We start from the raw sequence: 23,832 nt of genomic DNA on the forward strand, positions 1-23,832 counted from the left end.
GGAACTACAATATAATAGAGTTGACTGAACTATAGAACTTTGAGATTGTTTCCTTTCATATGGGTGGAGGATTAAACAAATGATCCTGGCCCCCAAGGAGCTCACCTCATTCTGCTGAATGGGTGATCTTCTTGAAGCATCACTCAGCAAACACCTCTATTCCTCAAAAAGCTCCATTGGCTTCCCATTTCTATCCGCATCTAACAATGTTGTTTTGGAAGAGCCGACGGGACTTAGTGACAGAATGGGTGTATGGGTTGAATGAGAGAGTTGAGTCAAGGACAATGCCGAGGTTCCAGGTTTGTGAGAATTACAGGCTTGTGAGTCAGGGATCAGTAGTATTGTTTGTAGTGATGGGGAGGACAGGATCAGGTGGGAAGATGAGAAGTTCTGTTTTGGAAATGTTTGAGGTGTCTGGGATGTCCAAGTCGTGATGTCGGAAAGGTGGAGGAAATGCAAGGCTGTGGGGAGAAGGGTCAGGGCTGGAGAGGTAGATTTGAGAATCATCCAGATAGACGTAATTGAAGCCATGGAAGTGAATGAGTTCTGCAAGGGAGTGGGAATCGACTGGGTGTCAATAGTGTCATCTTCAAAAACAATGGACAGAGATATATTAATTCATTCAATTGTATTAAGTGCTTACTGTGTACAGAGCACTGTACTAAGCATTTGGGAAAGTACAGTACAGCAATAAACAGTGACAATCCCTGCTCACAATGAGCTCACAGTCTAGATAAATATATTGAGAGGGATGTGTGTGTGTGTGTATATGATATAACATATAAAAGTCTCCAATACCAATGAAATCTGTTAACTCTCAAGACTCTGAAGTTTCTGTGTTACACTACAAGACTCAATCCTCTCTTCTAAAGGCTAGGCAATCCTAATTCTTTTGGGACTATCCTCTTAGGACTTGTTTATTTGCTCTGGGTTTCTTATGAATCCTTATAGAGGTCACTTTGACCATGTTACATTGCAGGTCCCTCTAAACTGTAAACTCCTGTGGGCAGGGAACGTACAGAGAACTCTTTTTTTTTTTTTTTATATTGTGCTCTGCTCAGAGTAAATGCTCAATAAATGCCATTGGCTGGTTGACTGACTGGGGACCAGAAGAAGGATAAGAAACAATTCAAATTGTGGATCTTTCTCTCCTGATTTCTTCTTTTTGTGAATATTACAAATGTAAGAGTCTTCATTCTAATAACCATTCAAACTGACTACATCCCCTTTTGGAGTTTCACTTTCACAGCTTCTGGTAGCCAATTTTAAAAAGGTGGTTTTGCTTATATTTAAAGGCTAAATGGATACCCAAACTGTTACAAAACTCTGAGATCAATTGGATTTGGCAAACTCCTTTATGATGCAATTTAACAAACACCTAGAGGAAGTTTTTTCACATTTGTGTGATTTCTGTAGGTCATATGGGAATCTCTTAAATTCACCCTGACCATCCATTTGAGAAAAAGTTTGTCTCTTTCAGGCCACTAGGTGAACATTAGTGCCCTGAATTGAGCCTGACCTGAGGTGAACAAGTGTTTCTCAGACCCACTAGGAGAAAACAGAAGCAGCTGTCCACTGGTCTGATAAGTAGCTGTCAGAAAAGTAGTGACTCTGTAGAGAGGAGACCTCTGAAAGAAAATGATCCCAAGAAGCAAAATAAAAAACACCAGAAACTTCAGAGAGCATATACAATCTCCCAGCAAAGGACCACCTTTTGGTTGGTGAAGTCTAAAAGGGAGTGCCACACATGCTTTGCAGTGAGTTAATTCGATCAGCAATGTTGCCCTGAAACCTGAAATAATAATAATTGTGGTATTTAATCATACTATGTGCCAGACACTGTTCTAAGCACTAGAGCAGTTACAAGTTTGTCAGGTTGTCCCTGTCCCTCATGGACCTCACATTCTTAATATGGGGTTTACAGATTGTGGTCTCTTCCATGTGTATGGACAATGATCCATATATGGGAGAGAGAGCACATAATCCATAAACTTATTCGGTAACAGATTATTACTATATGCCCTCATTTGCAAGTGAAAATCATTTTAATTATCTGTTTAAGAAGGGAAATATTCTGTGTTGGGATGATTGCCGCTTCTCAGAACCTCCTGGATCCTGAAGTTGAAAGCGAAAGGGCATTGCTGGAATGGGGAGGAAGTGGGAATAGTAGTGGAGAGGGAGGGGAGACAGGAGAGGAAAGAGGAAGGGAGAATGGGGAGAAAAGGTGAAGGAAAGAAGGAAGGGAGAATTTGGAGGGGAGTGGAAGGAAGGAGACTTAGTGACCTGCAAATATTTGCTCAGTTTTCAAAATTCCCTAATTTTCAACCTGAGAGTAGCCGAGGCACAAGAGAGCCTGACTCATTAGGATGTTGAGAATGTAATTAAAATGCTCACATTGAATAATTTAGAGGAAAATACTTAAACCACTGCCTAGCAGTCAAGATGGCAAACTGATATAGGAAAGACCACAAAGGCAAACCAAAGCTAACCAGCAATGGTAGGAAAACTTGTCCCGTATAACCTACATCACTTTCCTTCTGGAAAACTTTGGCCCCATTCCTTTGGCTTCTGAAATTATTTTGACAGATTCCTCCTTCAGCAGAGGCCCCCTTTAGACTTGAAAGCCTCTCCCATTCCCTGGTATTAGCTTAGGTCTAGGGAGAATCTGACTTTTCACTTGTGAAAATGAGCAATGTAGCATTAACTGTTCTAATATTCTCTAATTTGACCAGCTTGGCTAATTCCACCCTCCAAGTTCCCTCCTCACTTTTTCATTAATGAGTCCTGGTGGGCAGCCAGTTGGAATGCTGCAGATGTTGTTCTATTGGAGAAAATGATTTAGAGAGATACTTTTGGATCTTGTATAAGATGACATCAGATCCTGGGATCATGTGATTGCAGCAGAAAACCATGATGCATGAAGAATAGGGACGCAGCATAACTTGTTCAAGAGCTTTTCTAGGTAGGCTGGGAGCTAATAACTGTTTTGAACCTAGAGCACTTGAGTTCCTTTTTAGGGAGACAGGTTTACACCTAGTGATGCATTGGACTTCTGGGAGATTACTAAGGTATACGTCTGTTGAGCAGCAAACAGCAGCAAGGTTACTCTCCTTAAACAGAAGTGTAAGCATGACATTCAGGATACTAAAAGGAAGTCTTGAAATCAGGAAAATTCTCAAACTCAACACAGTGTCCCAGCAGTAAGCCGGTCATGGACAGAGAACGTGTCTGTTATACTGTGGTGTTGTACTCTCCCAAGCATTTGGAATAGTGCTCTGCACACAGTAAGTGCCCAATAAGTACAATTGATTGATTGGAAAGTATTTTTGAGCATTCTACTAAGCATTTGGGAGATTAAAATACAGTTAGGAGACTTGATTCTTGTCTTTAAGGAGCTTACAACGTAGTGGGGGTAACACTAACAAAAATTACAAGTAGGGAGAAGCAATGAAGTTTATAGATATGTCTAGAAGAGCTGTGGGTTAAAGTAGTGAGGTATCGAAGAGAATGGAAGGTGAAGACTCAAGGGTATAGGTGATGAGGTAGTTGAAGTGTGAGGACTCAAGGCCTCAGTGACATGATACCACGAAATGTTTTATCCATGTGTTATTTGGGGGTCCCGTCCCCCAAAGCTGACCAGTTTTCTGTTTAGAATGTCTCTCCCCAATGATGGAAGTCAGTGTTGGAGTTCATGGTGGTGTCCTCTCCTTTCTGGTTAGAATCCCCTCTTCGTGAGGAGTAAGATTCCATCGACCCAATTCTAGGGGTGATGTGATGACGTGTTTGTGGGTGTGTTGGGGAAGAAGAGTGGCCTAGTGGGACGAGACTGCAGACTATAAGCCCCTCGAGACTGTAAACTCCTTGTGGGCAGGTAATGTGTTTACCAACTCTGCTATATTGTACTCTCCCAAGCAGTCAGAGGACCTGGGATTTAATTCCGGCACTGCCATCTTGTGTAATCTTGGGCAAGTGACGTAACTGATGTGTCTGTTTCTTCATGTGTAAAATGGGAATAAAATACATATCGTCCCTTTTAGACTGTGAACTTCATTTGGGATAGAGACTGTGTCCAACCTGATTATCTTGTATCTAATCCAGTACTTGGCATGAAGTAAGCACTTAACAAATACCACTAGTATTGTCATTAAGATCACTATATTTTTCCGGGACTGATGATGCTCCATAGAAAAAAGGCATGTTTGGGGTGGGGTGGATGAGAAAAGGAACAGCTTTTTTTTTTTTTTAATTTTCTTTGAAAATATGAAAACAACATTGTACCTTTCTTGCTTTTAGAGAAAGCATAGCTCAAAGTCTCCCACCCTGATTTTCTAAAGCATGAAAAACACCACCACCCTTCCCCTCCCTTAAAGCAGTTTTAAAAGGAAAAAATCCTTGTGGTTTCCATCCTCTAAGCCAGCCAGCCTCCCACCAGCCTGGTGGCTGCTTAATGAAAAATGTAACTATCGGTTGCACCCAGGGTGTGCTGTAACCCATGTGCTTAATTAATAATATAATGAAAGCAAGGAAGGAATCTCCATTTCAGATTTATAGCTATGAACAGACGCACCCAGATGGCGAATAGCAGGACCCCGTGTGAAGACTTTTCCTTAAAGGGAGAATCATTTGCCGTTATTTTCAGCCCCCTCTGGTCCTCTTTATTCTTTTCCAGTCACTTTCCTGTAACTACATCTAGCAAGTGCTGGAAGGCAGAGGCTGCATGTCTAAACTCTATTACATTGAGCTGTCCCCAAGCGCTTAGTAAGTACTCTGTGCACAATAAGTGCTCAATAAATGCTGTTGATTTGTCATGACTGTATGTAGCACAGCCCAGATGGTTCCCCCTGTCAAGCCTCCTGGGGTTTCGTGAGCAGACCCCATGCTGTTTGGAATCACCACATGGACTCCTTTCATTTGTTCAATCATATTTTTTTGAGCACTTATTGTACACAGAGCAATGTAATAAGATGATGTATAATAAACAGGCACATTCCTTGCCCACAGTGAGCTTACAATCTAGAAGGGCAGACATTAATATGAATAAATACATTACAGATAGGGACAAAAGTGCTTTGGAGCTTGAGGGGGATGAATAAAAGGAGTAAGTCAGGGCGATACAGAAGGGAGTGGGAAAAGAGGAAAGGGGAAGTTTAGTCAGGGAAGGCTTCTTGGAGGAGATATGCCTTCAATACTTTGAAATGGGGGAGAATGATTGTCTGTTGGATTTGACTAGAGGGAGGGCGTTCCAGGCCAGAGGCAAGATTTGGGCAAAGGGTGGGTGGCAAGATAGATGATACCGAGGCAAAGTGAGACGGTTAGCATTAGAAGAATGAAGTGTGCCCTTGCCTCCCCTGGCCTCAGGCCTAGAGCCCCTGCTGTTGTGGGGTTTTTTTGTTTTTTGTTTTTTATGGCATTTAAGCGCTTACTATGTGCCAGGCACTGTACGAAGTGCTGGGGTGGGTACAAGCTTATTAGGGTGGGCACAGTCCCTGTCCCACATGGGGCTCACTCACAGTCTTAATCACATTTACTGAGTGCTTACTATGTGCAGAGCACAGTACTAAGCACTTGGGAGAGTATAATATAGCATTTAGCAGACAAGTTCCCTGAACCCATTGTACAGATGAGATAATTGAGGCACAGAGAAGTTAAGTGACTTGCTCAGGGTCTCACAGCAGACAAGTGGTGGAGCCGGGATTAGACCCCCATGTCCTTCTGACTCCCAGGTCCATCTTCTATCCATTAGGCCACGCTGCTTTTAGAGAGTGCTGGAAGGCGGAGGCCATGTGTCTATCAAGTCTGTTATTTGTTCTGTCCTAAGTGCTTAGTACTGTGCTCTGCAAATATTAAGCACATATTAAATGCAACTGATTGTCATAACTTTGGGATGGAGGAGTTAATCCCGCAGAGGCTTTGGGATAGGGACCTGTGGGGAGGGAGAAGGGATGGGGAAGATAGAGGGAGAAAGGAATAAGGTGGGGGAATAAGAAGGGGAAAGCATTGCTTTGGATGGTTGGTTTAAAGTCTTAAACATTGAAGATGCCATTGAGGAGTTGTCTCTGGACACTTGATGACCCGGCAGGATTAAATTGGCCTCCTTGTAGAGTCATCAGGTAGTGTTGGTTGCCAAATTCAACTGCAAAGGAAAATACAGTGTGGCTCAGTGGAAAGAGCACGGGCTTGGGAGTCAGAGGTCATGGGTTCGAATCCCAGCTTTGCCACTTATCAGCTGTGTGACTTTGGGCAAGCCACTTCACTTCTCGGTGCCTCAGTGACCTCCTCTGGAAAATGGGGATGAAGACTCTGAGCCCCACGTGGGACAACCTGATTACCTTGTATCTACCCCAGTGCTTAGAACGGTGCTTGGCACATAGTAAGTGCTTAAATGCCATCATTATTATTATTATTACATTTTCCCAAATGCTAAGATCTGGGGAATTCTCCAGGGGTCAATAATTCCATCCCCTGTTTCCAGGCAGAATTGCCCCATCTTACCTGAGGTCAGCCGATGTTTTTTTTTCTTCCGCATAGTTATTTCCTGGAGGTAAGATTCCACAAAACACTCACTTTTCCGAAGACTGCTAGAGTGAGCCAGGAACTTTCAACTCTGCTGTATTTTTAAACTCCACATCCACAGTAACTTCTCTTTGCCTTTTCAATCAATCAATTGCATTTATTGAGTGCTTATTGTATGCAAAGGCACTGTACTAAGCGCTTGGGAGAGTACAATACAACTGGGAGACACATTCCCTGCCCACAATGAGCTTACAGTCCAGAGGGGGAGACGGACAATATCCATAATTTATTTATGTGGCATAAGTGTTGTGGGGCTGGTGGAGGGTGGGAGAGAAGATGGGATGGCAGTGCCAGGGTGGAAGAGGAAGACAAGACCTCCAATCCTGAAATCTGCATGAGATCTTGACCATCCTCCCGGATGCCATTTCATTCAGTTAGTATTCATTAAGTGCTTACTGTGTGCAGTATTTCTAATCACTGAGGTTGAACCCACAAGCTCCACAGGGCAGGAGCAGAATTGTCTATGCCCCTACTTCCTGACCTCAAATCCAGGGCACATTGGCAATAAGTGGTTGTTTTTTCTCTTCTGTGGCCTATCACTGAATCTTCCTCACTGCAATTCTTTCCTCGTTGTTGCATTTCAGAACTTTTTTCTATGGTATATAGGTGCTTACTATGTGCCAGGCACTATACTAAGCCCTGGGGTAGGTACAAGCTAATCAGGTTGGACACAGTCCCTGTCCCACAATGGGCTCACTATCTTAATCGCCATTTTGCAGATGAGGGAACTGAGGCACAGAGGAGTGATGTACCCAGGGTCACCAAGCAGATGAGTGGAAGAGCTGGGATTAGACCCCAGGTTCTTCTGGGAGCTGGGCTTCCCCAGAGACCTTTACACCCCACCTGTTGAGCCAGATCTGGGGAATTCCTATCTGTAGAACAGAAGGGGACCCAGGGGTCAGGGTGTCCAGGGGAAGAGTGGGAAGTGGAGGATGGTAGGGAAAGGGAAAAGGGTAGTGGCAGTTCCTTGGGAATTTTATCTCAGAACTACAACCCAGAAATGCCACCTTCATGCCACAGTTGAGTGGCACCGCCATCACAGCCAATTTTCAAGTGTCCTTCCTGGCTCCAAACCAAGTCCCCAGGCCTGACCAGCCCTTCTCCAGCTTTGGTTTTGTCTGAAAGGCAAGGTGGGAGAGAAGCTGTGTGACTGACAGTTGTTGTTTTATGTACCAGTTCTGCCTGTCACATTCCAAAAAGAAACATTCTTTTAATTATATCCGTTTAACTCTGCTCAGGAAAGTCGTTCACTGCAGAATGATGGAAGTCCTAAAATGACACGTCTTTTATACTCACTGTAATATCATCAGCCACTTAATTCCATTTGTCACCCTTTCGGCAGGCGTTTTTGTGACTGAGCTGTTGGTTTTAGGCAAAAATCTCATTTTGGCCTAGCCGAGAGGCTTCTTGGGGCTGGAATGAAAATGAACCCTTTGGGGAGAAGATGATAAATTTGTGGGAATGTAAATTCTTTGTAGAGAATATTTGTCGAAAGACCTGTTAGGCTTGAGGGCAAATGCTTATAAATTCCTGAGAATATTTTTGTTTTCAAGTCTTGTCTCCCTCCCCTCCTCCTGTGGAGGAAGCGTCCTAGAGGTTGGCGGGGGGGAGTCCTAGAGATCAAGTTTGCTGATCTTTTGAGGGGGGGATTTTCTGCTATCTTTTCAATAATTAAAATGCCATTTTTTTCAGCTGTGGAAAAAAATGAGGGGATGAAGCTTCTCAAACTCTTTGGACCAGAGCGATGTAGATCTCTGTGCAGAACATTTTCTTGAGGTCTTGGAAAGGCTGTTCCAACAACAGATCACAATAATCATCGTCATCATCAATTGTATTTGAGTGCTTACTGTGTGCAGAGCACTGTACTCAATGCTTGGGAGAGTACAGTATAATAGAGTTGATAGACATATTCCTTGTCCACAATGAGTTTTCACCATAGAGGAGACAGACATGAAATGAATGAAACAATGGAAATGTACTAAAGTGCTGTAGCTCTGAGAGAGGTGTGAATAAAGCCTGCAAATCGTAGTGCAAGGGAAACACAGAAGAGAGCAGGAAGAAGATGAAATGAGAGCTTAGTTGGAGTAGGTCTCAATAATAGTGATATTTGGTAAGCACTTCGACTGTGTCAAGTATTGTACTAAGCATTGTGGTAGAATCAAAGCAATTGGCCACAATCCCTGTCCCACACAGTGCTCACATTCAAGCAAGTATTACAGAAGCAGTGTGACTTAATGGAAAGAGCATGGGCTTGGGAGTCAGAGGTCATGGGTTCTAATCCTGCCTCTGCCACTTGTCAGCTGTGTGACTTTGGGCAAGTCACTTAACTTCTCTGTCCCTCAGTAACCTCATCTGTAAAATGGCGATAAGAATGTGAGCCCCACGTGGGACAACCTGATAACCTGGTATCCATCCTGGTGCTTAGAGCAGTGCTTGGCACATGGTAAACACTCAATAAATACTATATTATTATTATCTTTGTTTTGCAGATGAATAAACTGAGAAAGTAAGTGACTTGCCCAAGGTCATACAAGAGGCAAGTTGTATATTTGGGATTAGAACCCATGTCTCCTGATTCCCAGCCCTATGTCCTTTCCACCAAGACACTGCTTCTCTGAAGGGCATGATCTGAGCCTCTGGTCAGGTCAAGGAGACTTAAGATCTTGCTTCTTTTGAATTAGCCATTAAGGAGGGTGGAAGAACCCTGTGGTCCTGCGGAGCCCTAATGAATAGTATTTTTACCAGGAAAACTCTGTGTGTGCACTACCAGAAGGATTGCAGATGGAGGTGGGGCATTCTGGGAGAGATGTGTCCATGGTGCTGCTATGGGTCGGACCGGACTCGGCAGCATAAGACAACAATGAATATTGGGCTCAACAATGATAATTATAGTATTTGTTAAGCACTTAATATGTGCCAAGTACTATACTAAGCGCAATGGTAGATACAAGATAATCAGGTTGGACACAGTCCATGTCCCACCTAGAACTAACAGTCTTCATCCACATTTTACAGAAGAAGAAACTAAGTCATGGAGAAATGAAGTGACTTGTCCAAGGTCACAGAGGACAAGTGGCAGTGCAGGGATAGAACCCAGGTAATTCCTGACTCCCAGGCTTGTGCTCTTTTCACTATATAACACTGCTTGGAAAACTCAGAAAGAGGACTCCAGCCAAAGTTGCCAACACCAGTAGCTGCAAAGAGACCTTGGTTGTAGTGTGTGTGGTGTTTTGAGACTTTGGGCCGGTCACTTCACTCCTCTGTGCTTCAGTTACCTCGTCTGTAAAATTGGGATTGAGACTGAGCTCCACATGAGTCAGGGACTATATCCAACCTGATTTGCTTGTACCACCCCAGAGGATGTCCTGTACACTTCTCTGTGCCTGTTACCTCATTCGTAAAATGGGGATTAAGACTGTGAGTTTCACGTGGGACAACCTGATTACCCTGTATCTACCCTAGTGCTTAGAACAGTGTTCTGCACATAGTAAGCGCTTAACAAATACCAACATTATTACCTGGCACATAGTAAATGCTTAACAAATACCATTATTATTGAGTGGCATTGGCCTATTTGTGTGGATGATTTCAGGCATGTGTAATGTGGAACTGGTTAGGGATGTGACCCTATTTAGGTGCCAAATAATTTCCCCTGGAGTGGGACTGATATTGGGATATTGATCCTTGCCCTGCAGGTGAAGAGAATAACTTAAGTTGTCCTGTTTTAGCCCAAATGCTCAGGGAAGGGCTAGAATCACAATCAGCAGCCCTGGAGATATGGTGCTAAAATGAACTCACTAGTTTCCAAAGAAAATTAGTGAGTTGGGCTGCTAGTGACAATGATAATTGTGGTACATGTTCATAAGTCCCAAACACTGCACTAAGCAATGGGGTAGAAACAAGATAACCAGGTCAGAGCCAGTCCTTCACTGGCTAAGGAGGAGAAGAGCAGGCATTGAATTCCCATTTTCCAGATGAGGAAACTGAGGCTCAGAGCAGTTAAGAGACTTGTCCAAGGTCACACAGCAGACAGTTTTGGTGGAACAGGGATCTAAACCCAGATCCTCTGACTTCCAGGCCCATACTCTTTCCACTAGGCCATGTACTGTAGTGCCTCTCTCAGCCTCAGGGATTGGGGGACAGGAAGGAAGTCATTGAATGTGAAAGCACGCCAGGATACAGTCACTCCTGAAGCGGAAGCTCACAGACAGTTGCTCAGGGGGAACCATTGTCTGCTCACAAAGTCTCATCTGGACAGGCCTTAATCAGCCAGTGCTAAATGAACCAGTTTCTGGCTAATTATACACACAGCAAACTCCCAGAAGAACAGAGTGTGCTCAGAGAACATGGAAACCCCTAGGTAGAGATGGACTGAAGTTCTGTTACTCGTATATCACCTCGCTGCTCTCCTACTACAATCAAGCCCTCACACTTTGCTCCTCTAATGCCAAACATGTACATCAAACTTGTCTATCTCACGACTGACCTATTGTCCATGCCCTGCCTCTGGCCTGGAATACCCTCCCTCTTCATATCAGACAGACAATTACTCTCCCTGCTTTCAAAGCCTTATTGAAGGCACATCTCCTTCAAGAGGCCATCCCTAAGTCCTCATTTCCTTTTCTCCCATTCTCTTCTGTGTCACCTTGATTTGCTCTCTTTGTTCACCTCTTTCAACCCCACAGCACTAATGTTTAAATATGTAATTTATTTATATTAATGTCTGTCTCCTCCTCTAAACTCATTATGGGCAGGGATTATATCTACCAACTCTGTTATATTTTTTTCAACCACTGAATACAGTGTTCTGCACACAGTACATGCTCAACAAATTTGATTGATTACTCTTTCATGGGACTTTTAAGTCAGGGCTTCCCAATAGCCCACCAGGGCATGAAGAGGTACTGGTACGGAGGAGAGCTTGACATACACGGGCTTAAGAATAGCAGATGATGCCAGGCTAATTCTAATGCCAGCAAGTCCTTCTGGACAGGGCCAAGAGAGAAGAATGTGTGAGTCAGTCCCCTGACATACTAATAGTTCACCAGAGCCCTTGGGGTGGAATCTGGTCTGCCATTCACTCAACTCCTGAGAGATGCTGGTTCTATTCATTTAGACTATGGGGACAATACTGTGGTCTAGTGAATAGATCATAGGCCTGGGAGTCAGCAGGACCTGGGTTCTAATCCCAGCTCTGCCACTTGCCTGCTGGGGGACCTTGGGTAAGTTACTTCACTTTGCTGTGCCTCAGTTACCTCATTGGGACAATGGGGATTAAGATTATGAATGCTTTGTGGAACATGGACTATGTCCAAGGTGTTTAGCTTGTACCTCCCCAGTGCTTAATACAGTGCCTGTCACATTAGTAAGGATAACTGTGGTATTTAAGCACTTACTATGTGCCAGGCACTGTACTAGCGCTGGGGAGGATACAAGCAAATCGGGTTGGACACAGTCCATGGCCCACACAGGGCTCCCAGTCTCAATCCCCATTTTACAGATGGGGTAAATTGAAGCAAGAAGTGAAGTGACTTGCCCAAGACCACACACCAGACAGGGGGAAGAATTGGGATTAGAGCTCACAACCTTCTGACTCCCAGGCTTGTGCTCTATCCATTATGTTCTGTTGCTTCTCTAACTTAACAAACACCATAAAAAACAAAGCACCAAAAAAGACACACACGAAATATTTCTTTGAGAGAAGAGCCTCTCTGCAACGTGGAATTTGATACGATGCTGACCGACCTGGAATGAAATGTTGAATAAGTATTAAATCAGCTCTATCCCCTCACCTCTTCACTGTGCTCCGACTACAACCCTGACTTCATGCTTCTTATCTCAAAAGTCAAACTGCTCACTGTCTAGCTCTCCTCTCTCACCAATGACTTCTTGTTCACTCCCTCACCCTTTTCATCTTTCCATCTCTCCCCATCTTCTAAGCCCTTCTTCAATTACATCTCCTTCAGGAAGCCTTCCCTGACTAATCTCTCATTTCCCCATCCATTTCCCCCACATCCTGCATCACCTATTCTTTTGAGTCATCATCATCTATTAAGTAATAATAATAATGAGGGTATTTAAGTGCTTACTGTGTGCCAACCACTGCTCTAAGGGCTGGGATAGATACAAGGCTATCAGGTTGTCCCAATGGGGGCTTACAATTTTGATCTCCACTTTACAGATGAGGTAACTGAGGCACAGAGAAGTTAAGTGACTTGCCCAAAGTCACACAGCTGACAAGTGGCAGAGTGGAATTAGAACCCATGACCTCTGACTCCCAAGCCCGGGCTCTTTCAACTAAGCCATGTACTCAGGTACTTCCCCCTCCCCCAGTGGTATTTGTTAAACACTTACTATGTGTCAAACACTGTTCTAAATGCTGGGGTGGATACTAGTTAATTAGGTTGAACAGAGTCCCTGTCCTGCATGGGGCCCACTGTCTCTTCCTGCAACTGCACTGATGTAAATGTCTTTAAATTTTGTTGCCTATTCCTACTTATAATTTATTCTAGTGTCGGTCTACCCTGTTAATTTGTAAGGCAGGGATCACGTCTCCTAACTATAGTAGTCTCCCAAGTGCTCGGTACAGTGCTATGTTTAGAGAAAGCATTCAGTAAATACTATTATTGATTGACTGTAGAAAACCAAGAATATAGGTGGAAGGGAGTGCTTGGAGCTGCTTCATTTGACTGCAACCAAAACCTGGGTTTTCTTCATATCTTTCAAAGATTAGAGAATGGAAACAGAGGTCACACAGATAATTCAGTCTGAGCTAATGTCTAGAGATATATTTCCTAGGTTTTTTCCTGAAATGTTATAAATCATCATCATTGAAAGGACATTCAGGTTATTATGGGAAGACCACCTCCGCCTTTTTTTATGGAAGTTGGTGTCCTGAAAATGTGGTTTCAATCCTTGAGGACGGTTGTGGTGAAAATAGGAGGCGGTGAAAACACTGACACTTTTTTTAGTTCTTTCTACTCCCCCTCTTTTCTTGGTTTCCTTCTGCTGCAGTGTACAGGCCCGGGAGTTGAATCCAATAAGGGTCTCTAGAATTGGACCAGATTTGTGTGTTCTCAGCGGGGCCAGATGAAGTCTCTACTGGGGTTACACACATATCCTGCAGTTACAAACTCCTGAGAGACTCCCTTATTTCCTGAGTAGTGAAGGAAACAGCCAGGGCCCAATTATGCCAGTCCAAGATCACAGGTAAGACTGTTCAAAAGCATGTTCATATTATGAGTCAATCTACAGTTTAACAAATAGGACAAGTGCTCTATCCAGGAGCAGTATGATGTGCAACCATAGTTTAATATCCCATGTCAATCCTACTGAGGGATGAGGGTAGCTAGATAATTCAATTTGGCAGGCTCTTTTGATGTGAATGATTTTCATTTCTGTTTACGAGAAAAATAGTGATATCTTCTATTTTTATAGTATTTGTTAAGGGCTTACAATGCCAGGCACTTTACTAAGCGCTGGGATAGATACAAGCTAGTAAGGTTGATCATATTCCTTGTCCCACATGGGGCTCGAGTAACTGAGGCACAGAGAAGTGATTTGTTCAGATACAGGATGACCTCTGAGGATGGATCCTCGTAGAGTAGGGGAATCTGGAAGATTATCCCATGAAAGGTTATAGACACTGCTATTTTGGAGGGATTGTGCTAAATGATTTATAGCAGATAATTGAAGATCTATTCTTCCTTTTCTGGAAATAAGACTGGTGTCAGGAGAAGATTGGAAAAGAATTATTTGATTGTGAAATCCTAATTAACATATGGTTTATTTATGCTAATAAAACATGGATTAGAGGATCATGCATCATTAATATAAATACATTTGTATTACATTGAACATTTAGTTACATATCCTTTGGTAAAAGAAATTTGAAAACTGAAGGTGCAAAGAGAAAACCCAGAGCCATTTGGAGTGCTAAACAGTGTACATTGTGACGAAAAAACTCTGGCGTCTTAATGAAGCAGTTTCATTGAGCATCTAAGTTCTGCCTGCAAATAGGTTAGACAGTTTGGAAGCTGCCGTCACTTTCTCAGGCTCCAGGACACTTCCTGAATAGTTAACTTTCTAAAGCAAATCCAACTTACTTCTCAAGAATAGCTTAGAGGGCAAGTCTAGTTCACGTGACTTCATTGTCATTGCAGGCTTACCTCATAGCTGACATCGTGGGGTATCACCACTCTCACCAAGTGCCTGTACCGTGAGTGGCTGTTTCATGGGTACATTTTCTCATCACCTTGCATGCAATTTCTTAGGTGCCTTGCCAGAAGATGATTTGGGGAAACAACGTGGCGTAGTCGATAGAGCAGTCTGGGAGTCAGAAGGTTATAGGTTCTAATAGAGAAGCAGTGTGGAGCAGTGGAAAGAGCCCGGGCTTGGGAGTCAGAGGTCATGGGTTCGAATCCCAGCTCTGCCACTTGTCAGCTGTGTGACTGGGGGCAAGTCAGTTCACTTCTCTGTGCCTCAGTTACCTCATCTGTAAAATGGGGATTAACTGTGAGCTTCAAGTGGGACAACCTGATTACCCTGTATCTACCCCAGCGCATAGAACAGTGCTGTGCACATAGTAAGTGTTTAACAATTACCAATATTATTATTATTCTAATCCCAGCTCTGCAACTTCATTCACTCAAATGTATTTATTGAGCACGTACTGTGTGCGGAGCACTGTACTAAGTGTTAGAAAAGTATAATACAGCAATAAAGAGACAATCCCTGCCCACAGGAGCTCATTGTCTAGAGGGAGGGAGGGAGACAGCAATACCAGTAAACTGACAATAAAAATAAAATTACAGAGATATACACAAGTGCTGTGGGATGGGGAGAGTGGGGAAGAGCCAAGAGAGCAAATCAGGGTGATGCAGAAGGGAATGGGAGAGGAGGAAGTGGGGCTTAGTCTGGGAAGGCCCTCTTGGAGGAGATTTGCTTTCAGTAAGGCTTTGAAGGGGGGGAGAGTAATTGTCTGGAGCATTTGAGGAGGGAGGGCATTCCAGGCCAGAGGTAAGATGTGGGCCAGGGGTCGGCACTGAGACAGGCGAGATTGAAGCACAGTGAGAAGGACAGCACCAGAGAAACCAAGTGTACGGATTGGGTTGTAGGAGGAGAGAAGCGAGGTGATGGAGTGCTTTAAAGTCAATGGTGAGGAATTTTGGTTTGATGCGGAGGTGGATAGGCAACCCCTGGAGATTTTTGAGGAGCAGGGTGCTATACCCTGAATGTTTTTGTAGAAAGAAAATCCAGGCAGCGGAGTGAAGTATGGACTGGAGTGCGGAGAGGCAGGAGGTTGGGAGGTCAGAAAGGTTGATGCAGAAGTGTAGGTGGGATAGGATAAGTGATTGTACTAATGTGGTAGCAGCAAGAAAAGCAGCATGGCATAGTGGGTAGAGAATGGGCCTGGGATTCAGAAGGTTGTGGGTTCTAATCCCGGCTCTACCACATGTCCGCTGTGTGACCCTGGGCAAGTCACTTCACTGGCCCTCAGTTTCCTCATCTGTAAAATGGGGATCAAAACTGTGATCCCCACATGGGACAGGGACTGCATCTAACCCGATTTGCTTGCATCTAACCTAGCGCTTAATACAGTGCCTGTCATAAAGTAAGCGCTTAACAAATACTGCAATTACCATTATTATTGTAACTTAAAAATTACTCTATCCCTTCCTGCTTCCACCTCTTTCATTATTCAGTTGCTTCTGCTGTTTCCATTCTTCCCCTCTTTTCCCAAACTCGGGTCTCTCTGGCTCTTTCTTAAATGTCGTTCAAAGCATGCCCAGATGGCTGGCTTCTCAGGCACCTCCTCTCCACCTCCAGGGCTGGTCAGGAAAGGAAGGAGAAAGGGAAACTGCCTCCTAACCCTGCTCTGGTCTGTCCCTGTCTCCATTCATTCATTCAGTAGCATTTATTGAGCACTTACTACGTGCAGAGCACTGTACTAAGCACTTGGAATGTACAGTTCGGCAACAGATAGAGGCACTCCCTGCCCGTTGATGGGCTTACAGTCTGATCGGGGGAGACAGACAAAAACAATAGCAATAAATAGAATCAAGTGTTAGAACAGTCCATAGTTGATCACAGTGACATTACTCTAAATAACACAAGTCCAATTACCATTAGTACCTGACCTCTATGGCAGACTCCCATCTAAATCTTATTTAGAGAACTCCCTTTACCTATTCCCTTGGCTGGAGCTGGGAAGGGGAGTTAGGGCTTTAAGTGGGAATGGATGTGGTGCCTCCTGATATGTGTTCACAGTGAAAGAGGAAGCGATTGGATGCTACCCTTGTAAGGGGCAGATCCAGTGCTATTCATTCATTCATTCATATGTATTGGCAGGGAATGTCTGTTCAGTGTTGTACGCTCCCAAGTGTGTAATACAATGCTCTGCGCTTAATAAATATGACTGACTTACTAGTTGCTCTAGTGCCCAGCATTTCCTCTTAGAATAATCTTTCCACTACTGAACAGACTCCTGTTATTTTGGGGGTTATTAAGCAAAATACTTTGAGTACCTACTATGGATAGCACCCTGGAGTAAGTACTTGGGAGAGTAGAAGACAAGAACTGAAAGTACTTGAAAGAGTAGAAGACAAGAAAGATCTCTGAATCTACCACAAAGATCTTTGAATCTAAAGGAAAACACAGATATAAAATAATTTACAGTTTCACACATCTTTCTTTGGCCACATTCGCTAGATTGTAAGCTCCTTGAGGGAAGAGATGGTATGTACCAACTCTGTTGCGTTGTACTCTCCCAAGTACCTAGAATGGGGATCCCTACACAGTAACTGCTCAATAAATCGCATTGATTGATCTTTCCTGCAACGCTCAGTGCTACTGTGAGCGCTAGCTCCACACTCGGTGATTGCATGGCCTTGCTTTCCTTTGAAGCAGCGTGGCCTATTGGAAAGAGTACTGGTTTGGGAGTCAGGACCTGGGTTCTAATCCTGGCTCTGCCACTTGCCTTCTGTGTGACCTTGGGTAAGTCACTTAACTTCTCTGTGCCTCAGTTTCCTCAATTTTAAAGTGGGGATTCAATACCCATTCTCCCTCCTACTTAGACTGTGAGCCCATGTGGGACAGGGACTGTCTGACCTGATTGATTTGTATCTACTCCAGCCCTTAGAACCGTGTTTGACACATAGTAAGCACTTAAATACTATAAAAAGAAAAAAAGTATAATATGCTGAACTGGTCCTTGAACTTTAACTTTGACACACAGTAAGCACTTAACGAATATTATAAAAAGAAAAAAAAAGTATAATATGCTGAATTGGTCCTTGAACTTCCAGCCTCTTGATTCTGACCTCTCTTTCCAGCTTGCTGGCCCCTTGTTTGCTGGCGAATTGGAAAAGGGAAATGTGGGAGAGTCCAAGTCTTAGACTGTAAACTTTGTTCTTCAGTGAGTTTGGCCCTTCCTGTTTGGCTAAAGAGACCGCAAAGATGCCAGAATTCTGGCTGGAGGAGGTGAGGGAAGGGTAGAGAGCCTCCACCCTCAAAGGCAAGTGCTTTACTTGAGAACACTGGGCTTGTGTGCAGGGTGCAGACACGATTGGTGGTTTGTGGTTCAGAATATCCCTCCTTTGAGAACTACCGTTCATCCAAAATGACTCCGAATGGAAGGTCTGCGAAATGAATCATCCTGTCCTGGCAAAGCTATGCTGCTCTTTACTCCCCCTAACCTCCCACCTCCCTCCTTAGCCTCGTTTCTGAGCTCCCTCTGCCCAATCTTTTTCCTCCTGGCTCATGCAGGCTTTCCTCATTATTGGCACTATTCTCTTAGTGCAGATGTCTCTGCCTTTGGATAGACTCCCAGATCCTGTGCTTCCTGCTCGAGGACAAGTCCTTTAGCCTTTTCCTAATGCGCTCTCTCCCCTCTTTGCCTTTTGTTCAGAAGAGCTCACCCCTTACTCCCCAGGCTCTTGAATATGAATGGAGAGAGATTAAAATACACAGACCGAATCATTTAGGTCATATTTCTTATTTTAGAATTTCCTTATAAAATTATCTCAGTAGAAAATGTCAATGCTACTCATGCTTTCATACTGAGAAGGCAACCGTTGGGAATATGGGACGAGGGAGAATGAAACATTTAAATGTTTAAACATTGAAACGGCAGTGGCAAGCACTGCTCCCAAATGTTACAGATTTATATTGCAGCTGTGTAATGTGCATAATGGGCTAACAATTTGAATGTACTTAAAAGGAAAACTAAACCCCAGAATTAAACTTTAAACTAGAGGGTTCATATTTTGACAAGCTAGAGGACTAACTAGTGGCTCTGTGATATACTGCACCTGATGTAAGTGTATAAAGTTTCATTTATGTGTATCCAGGCGAGATGCTCGGGGTTCTCAGGCATTTTCTCTGCAGACTAGGATGCTTGGACTCCAGTTTAGGCCTGAAGGAGAGAGGAAAATGTTCATAAATAAGGTTTTCAGAGCCATTGTAGGACAGTTGTTAAAGGGGGTCAGGAAAGAGCTGGGGGTCATGGTATATTATATATTTATGGTATTTGTTAAGCGCTTACTAAGTTCCAGTCACCATACCAAACACTGGGGGTAGATACAAGCAAATCGGGTTGGACACAGTCCCTGTCCCATGTGGGGCTCACAGTCTCAATCCTCATTTTGCAGTTAAAGTAACTGAGGCACAGAGAAATTAAATGGCTTGCCCAAGATCACACATCAGATAAATGGCAGAGCTGGGATTAGAACCCAGACCTTCTGACTCCCAGGCCAGTGCTCTATCCACTACGCCATGTGCTGCTTCTCATTTTGGTACATCTGGTACATTTTGGTAATAATGATATAAGGGATAGGAAGGCTTAATCAGGCATCTGACTTCTCATTCCATCTCTGTTACATTTCTGCTGGCTGACCTTGGGTAAGTCACTTTAACTTTCTGGGTCTCAGTTCCTCATTTGTAAAATGGGAATCAAATAATGCTTCTCCTACCTCTTAGATTGTGGCAGCATATATGCATACATATATAGCTCAACATATACACATCCACACTCCTGAACACACATTAATACACAACTCCCCCAGCCTATGTGTGTTTATTTAAATATATATGTAAATCTTCCTTTTGGGAGAAGCAGCATGGCCTTAGTAGAGAGAGCATGGGCCTGGAAATCAGAGGACCTGCGTTCTAGTCCTGGCTCTGCCAGTTGGTTGCTCTGTGACTCTGGGGAAGTCACTTTACTTCTCTGTGCCTCAGTTCCCTCAAATGTGAAATAGGCATTAAGACTGTGAGCCCTATGTGGGACAGGGACTGTGACCAAACTGATTAGCTTGTGTCTACCCCAACACTTAGAATGGTACTTGACACATAGTAAGTGCTTAACAAATACCATCGTCATCATCATCATTATTATTATTATTATGAATAAGACTTCAAAGGTGGGGAGAGTGATGGTCTTATTGGACATGAAGGTGGAGGAAATTCCAGGCCGGAGACAGAACATGGGCAAGGGACTGGTGGCAAGATAGAAGTGATTGACGTACAATGAGTAAGTACTCATTAGAGAAGTGCAGTGGAAGTAATGGGTTCCAGACATTGAGAAGCAGTGTGGCTCAGTGGAAAGAGCACGGGCTTTGGAGTCAGCGGTCATGGGTTCGAATCCCGGCCCTGCCATTTGTCAGCTGTGTGACTGTGGGCAAGTCACTTAACTTCTCTGTGCCTCAGTTACCTTATCTGTAAAATGGGGATTAAGACTGTGAGCCCCACGTGGGACAACCTGATTCCCCTGTGTCTACCGCAGCGCTTCGAACAGTGCTCTGCACATAGTAAGCGCTTAACAAATAACATTATTATTATTATTAAACTTTAAGCACTTAAAACTCACTACACCCTCAGCACAAAAGCACTTATGTATACATCCCTATACTCTGCCATTTCCTCCATCTGTAATTATTTTCATTCATTCATTTGTGTTTGAGCGCTTACTGTGTGCAAAGCACTCTACTAAAGACTGTACTATTTTAATTTCTGCCTCCCCTTTAGACTATATGAGATCACTGTGGGCAGGGATCAAATCCATTAACTCTATTGTAGAGAAGCAGCGTGGCTCAGTGGAAAGAGCCCGGGCTTGGGAGTCAGAGATCATGGGTTCTAATCCCAGCTCCGTCACTTGTCAGCTGTGTGACTTTGGGCAAGTCAATTAACTTCTCTGTGCCTGTTACCTCGTCTGTAAAATGGGGATGAAGACTGTGAGCCCCATGAGGGACAACCTGATCACCTTGTATCCCCCCAGCGCTTAGAACAGTGCTTTGCACATAGTAAGCGCTTAACAAATACTAACATTATTATTGTACTATACTTGCCCAGGCACTTAGTACAGTGTTTCGCACATAGTAAGCACTCAATACCACTTAGGGATGGATTCATTGGTGACTGTATCTTGAGGTAGACACAACAGTTGTAATTCACCCGGCACCTTGCCTAGCTGAGGAGATTTTCTCCAAAAAAAACCCCCGGCATTGTTTTATTTCACTGGCGATTGAGCTGGCAGGGTATATTTCTGTTCCAGACAGACTGCCCGAGACAGTCCGTGAAAATATGATTGAGCCCAGTACTCACCTGGACAGTGTGCCATAGTGAATAGAGCAAGGGCCTGGGAGTCAGAAGGTTGTGGATTCGAATTCTGGCTCTGCCACTTATCTGCTGTTTGACCTTGGGTAAGTCACTTCACTTTTCTGTGCCTAACTGCAAAATGGGGATTGAAACTGCAATCCCCATGTGTGACAGGGACTGTGTCCAACTTGATTTGCTTGTATCCACCTCCCACAATAAGTACAGTGCCTAGTATACAGGAAGCGTTTAGCAAATACTACAATTATTCTGATCCCTGCTCCTCCACTATTCTGCCATGTGACCTTGGGCAAGTAATTTAATTTCTCCATTCCTCAGTTACTTCATCTGCAAAGTGTTGACTTCTCCACCTTTTCTCCTCCACATTAGACTGTGAGCCCCATGTGGGACCTGATTGGCAGGTAGTAAATGTTTAACAAATAATACAATTATTATTCATTATTGTTATTATTGTGCAATGCCCTGCCCTCACAAGCCTGCCTGATGCCTGAGAAAGCAGGGGAATCTCAAGTGGGCAAAGACCAGTCTCTGACCATGTGGCTTCAACACTGGCTTAGAGTTCATTGACTAAGAGGATGAGACTACTTTAAAGTCCTTGATTTTCTACTCAGTGGATGTTTTAGGCAGGGCTGGGCAGGAAGGAGGGTTGATAATCTCATAAGAAGATATCCCCTGTGAATGAATACATCAACAGCCCTGCAGGATCATATTCAATCTGACACCAAATCCTGTTGGTGCTATTTCCACAACATTGCTAAAATCTACCTTTTCCTCTCCATCCAAAATGCTACTGTGTTAATCCAAGCACTTACCCTGGCCCACTTTAACTACTGCATCAGTCTCCTTGCTGACTCTGTCTCCTGTTTCTCCCTAATCCAGTCCATTCTTCACACTGATGCCTGGGTCACTTTTCTACAAAAAAGTTCAGTTCATGTCTCCCCACTCTTCAAAAACCTCTAGTGGTTACCCATCCATCTTCTCATCAAACAGAAATGCCTTACCATTGACTTTAAAGTATTAAATCACCTTTCCCCCTCCTATTTTACCTTGCTGATTTCCTGCTACAACCCAGTATGCTTGTTTCACTTCTCTAATTCCAACCCACTCACTGCACCTCGATTTCTCATATCTCATCACCAACCCCTTACCCGTGTCCTGCCTCTGGCCTGGAACTCCCTCCCCCTTCAGATCAGACAGACCACCACTCTCCCCACCTTCAAAGCCTTATTTAAAACACATCTCCTCAAAGAGGCCTTCTTCAACTATGCCCTCTTTTCTGCTACTTCCTCTCCCGTGTCATCCTCGCACTTGGCTTGGTAGCGTGGCTCAGTGGAAAGAGCATGGGCTTGGGAGTCAGAGGTCATGGGTTCGAATCCCGGATCTGCCGCTTGTCAGCTGTGTGACTGTGGGCAAGTCACTTAACTTCTCTGTGCCTCAGTTACCTCATCTGGAAAATGGGGATTAACTGTGAGCCTCACGTGGGACAACCTGATTACCCTATATCTATCCCAGTGCTTAGAACAGTGCTTGGCACATAGTAAGTGCTTAAATACCAACATTATCATTACCCTTTATTCATCCCACCCCCAGGCCTACAGCACATATGTACATACCTGTTGCTTATCTTAATGTCTGTCTCCCCATCTAAACTGTAAGCTCCATGTGGGCTGGGAACATGTCTACCAGCTCTGTTACACTGTGCTCTCCCAAGAGTTTGATATGCCTCTCTGCTCAATGCAGATGATGGATTGATTAACTGATCCTTGTTAGAATCACCCCTTGGATTGGCAGTGTTAAATGTTGGCTTCCATCAAATCTCTACATGAAGTAAAAACCCAACCCAACTCCAAATTGAATCAGTAATACGGAGAAAGATAGTCATTGCCAGCCCTCCTGGGACTTGTGCATCTTTCACAGATGGGGAAGATGGGAGTGAGAAGGGATTACTTGTGTTGTCTCTTGTCCAGTATCGATCCCGACAAACTCAGCCATGTAAGCTTCGCCCCATTCCTTTCTCAGCTTCACCTTGACCCCTGAGTGCAACTGCGGGGACTTCTTCCTAAAGGTCATCTATCAGTCAGCTCAGCGGCATAACCCACCAGATGATAGGGAATCCCAAAATTCCTCCCCTCTCTCCTCTCTCCTCCCTTTTCTCTTGGAAACCTAAAGAGCCAGGTTTATTGAGAGAGGAAGGAACTTCACACCTCTTTACGGGCACTGTCTTTTCAGTAGCAGCTGTCTCCAAACCAGGGGAATGAATGCTAATTTGAAGAGCACTAACAGAAATACTTGACAGGCAATGATGTTTTATTTGGTTTCTCAGTGGAAGAGTCCCCTGACCTTTTACCATGTTGTCCTAAATAGATCAATCAAAATGAAAGGCAGAGTCTCAAGGGTTTTAAGACCTGGTTCCCAGGGAAATATTCTACAGTTCTCTCCTTGTGTCTCTTTGCCTATCTGTTTATTTTAGCCTGGACTTGTCTCTGATTTGATCTGCTCTCCTGAACCAGAGGCCCAGACCCATAGCCTGCGATTTTAATCTGCAGTGTCTGAGGTGCCAGGAATGGAATTTCCCCCACTGCTCTCTTTTCCCCTAACTCCATGGTGCAGCTCTTCTCAGTGAATCAGTACCTTTCCCCTGGGTTTTCA

The sequence above is a fragment of the Ornithorhynchus anatinus genome, chromosome 2 (genome assembly GCF_004115215.2).
Source record: "Ornithorhynchus anatinus isolate Pmale09 chromosome 2, mOrnAna1.pri.v4, whole genome shotgun sequence".
NCBI classification, from domain to species: Eukaryota; Metazoa; Chordata; class Mammalia; order Monotremata; family Ornithorhynchidae; genus Ornithorhynchus; species Ornithorhynchus anatinus.